Below are 3,252 nucleotides of genomic sequence, written 5' to 3'. Positions count from 1 at the left end.
GCGGTACCAAAGAGAAGTAATTGTCTCTTTTGGTGACTTAATTTAAAGATTTACAATAATGGTGAGATTCATAATAAAGATAAGGAGGTCTTGTTAAATCTATTCAACAAATCAGACCAGAGCTCGAATATTGTGAGCAGATTAGGTCCTCTTGCTTATTAAAAGATATACTGGCATAAGAGGCTGTCCAGAGAAGGTTCACTTGGTTGATCCTCCATATGGAGGGATTTTATTTGTGAGGAGAGGTTGAATAGGTTGGGCCTGTACTTTTTGGAGCTCAGAATATTGAGAGGTGACCTTATTGAAACATATAAGATTATTTTAGGGGATTCAACAGGGTAGGTGAGGAGAGGTTATTTCCACTTGTGGAAAAACCTCAGACCACAGGACATAATCTCAGTAAGGAGTCACTCATTTAAGATAGAGATGAGGAGTTTTTCTTGCAGAGGGCTATTGTGGTTGAATTCTTCATAATACCAACGATGTGGGCAGTAGGGAACGAGATCCTGGAAATTCTGTGTAAGTGAGGTTGAGAAGTGCCCACTGTGGGACTCCGAGGTGCCCAGTTAAGCAGTTCAGACAGAAGCTGACATTACCTCCTCAATGTGATAGAATTAACCATCATCTTTTAATCCTACAATTATCTCTCCCCTTACATTGTTGAACAGTGCTTGCCGTACTATCCATAAATGCCCATGTGTCCAGTAGGAAAAGACTATAGAATCTGTTGTAACTGGGCTAGATGCATTTATGTAATCTTGTGAGTGCAGGAAATTATTTTGTACAAGGCACGATACATTAAAAAAAACCTAATAATTATGCACACTAATACAAACTAATACCCACTTCAAAAAAAATTGGATATGTAAACAAAAAGACTAATTATTGACACAAAAAACTTTGATGAAGAACAGTTACAAAAATCTATGAACAAAACACTCATTTCAATTTTTAATACAATCTTTCTCTTCCTGTCAACACTCCAACTTTCTTCTCCTTTCTGTTCACAGCATTTAAAGTCCTATTTACATTTCCCCGTTCCCTCCACAAATATTCTTAGTTATCAAATCTTCCATTCTGTCGCCTACTCAATCTCAGATAAGAAGGTTTGAGTGAGAATGCCTATTGAATAAAACTTCAGTGTAATTCATTTTTTATTAACCCCAGCAATGGGAATTTCCATGGGGAACCCCCTTGTGAAACCATGGCGCCAAAAGAAATCCATCACACTTTTTCTTAATGAAGAAACAAAACAGGAAGAATTACAAGACTCTTAACATCTGTATAGAACATCATTACTGTTCATGGCACAAATCTTACCAACCATGCAAACCCCTATTTAAATAGGCGGGCAGATGAATCAATCACAGATTGTGCTGGCATAAACAAAAGAAAATTACATACACATAGCTTCATTCAAAGACTGGGCTGCTTTGAACCATTAATATCATACTGGACCACTGTGCAACAAATATTTGCATTCAAGCACAGTTTTTAAAGTGAAAAGAAGCCCGCTAATATATCGTCAAAGAATGATAGAGGGATACTCGGTCAAAGAGGTGGTTTTTGAGTAAGTTTTTAAAGGTGATGGGGAAGAGAAAAGGCAGAGAGGTTTGAGAGGCTCTGGTATATGGCCAGGATGGATGAAACCTCTGCAGTTAACAGGGAAAGGATCAAGAAATTATCTTATTCATGAGACACGTTCTCCGATCCTTTGACCTCACTCTCAATAAACATTGAGGCAGAATTGTCCTGTTTTAAGTTAAAGTGTTGGACTGTAGAGCACGGTATGTTGTGACTCTGTGATTTCTCTTGCACAAACTTCCACTCTTCACCTTATTAATTATGCAACCAGTTTCTTTGGCACTTTTCTCGAGCAGCCAGACAGGAAGAGGGCACTGCTTCCGGCACCTTACACCATTCACACTGTTGGGTGTCACATTTAAAACCCAGCTATACATCAGACTCTGCTAGCTAGGGCCAATCACTCATGCTGTGCTGCTCAAGTCTCCACAAAGTCAGAAGTCACATGACACAAGATTATGGTCCAAGTTTATTTAAAATCACAAGCTTTCAGGGTACTGCTCCTTTGTAAGGTGAAGTGGAGAGAACACACGGGCACAGAGTATGTAGGAAGAGAGATAATGGCAAGATAATTCCAGGTTAATAAGAGTGTCAACAGATAAATACAAATGGTGTGAGTAGAGTGTCGAGTGACAGAATATCAAGTCTTCATAGATAATCAAGAGTGTCAAGAGATTAATACAAATGGTGTGAGTAAAGTGTACAGTAGACAGTTAAATAGCCAGTAAAGGAATGACTTATGAACCGATTAAGTTAAAAGTCACATGACACCAGGTTATAGTCCAACAGGTTGAGTTGGAAGTACAAGCTCACTGAGCACAGCTCCTTTGTCGGGTAGCTAGTGGAGTAGCTAGCTACCCGACGAAGGAGCAGCGCTCCAAAAGCTTGTACTTCTAAGTAAACCAGTTGGACTATAACCTGGTGTTGTGATATTTTTTACTTTGTCCACCTCAGCTCAACATCAGCACCTCCACATCCCGATTAATTAAGGCTGAGAGATAATAACAAATAAAGATGTTGCTGGAGACAGACCAATTGGCTGGAATAACACAAGTGGATATCAGAGTCACATGACGAGGGTCTAACAAAATTAACAAGTGTTCTTAAACTATACAAGCCCCTAACTAAAGTAGAGAGATAATCACAAGAAATCAAGCTGATGGTGTCAAAACAGGACGGTAAGAAGGATTTTACAGATATAGAACAATGTGGTGGAGTTACATGTAGTGCAACATGAATCCAAGATCACAATTGGAACTATCTTCGTGGGTACAGGACTTGGCTATCAGTTTCTGTTTGGTGATTCTTGAAGGCCGCTTTAGAGGACACTTACCCGAAGATTGGAGGCTGAATGTCATTGACTGCTGGTGTTCCCTGACTGGGATGGAACACTCCTGCTTAGCGATTGTTGCACAGTGTCCATCCATCTGTTGTCATTGTGTCTGCATGGTCTCACCAATATACCATGTATCGGGCATTCTTTCCTGCAACATATAAGGTAGACAATGTTGGCTGAGCCGCATGAGTACCAAAGATGCATGTGGTGGGTAGTGTTCCCACGTGTGATGGTAATATCAATGTCGATGATGATCTGGCATCTCTTGGCAGAGGTTGCCATTGCCTTGTTTCTAACTGTCCTCTTCCTTGACCACTCCCTTCTTTTTCCCT

This window comes from Chiloscyllium plagiosum, chromosome 20, assembly GCF_004010195.1.
Source record: "Chiloscyllium plagiosum isolate BGI_BamShark_2017 chromosome 20, ASM401019v2, whole genome shotgun sequence".
Classification (NCBI taxonomy): Eukaryota; Metazoa; Chordata; class Chondrichthyes; order Orectolobiformes; family Hemiscylliidae; genus Chiloscyllium; species Chiloscyllium plagiosum.
Note: the sequence above shows the minus strand (reverse complement) of the source record.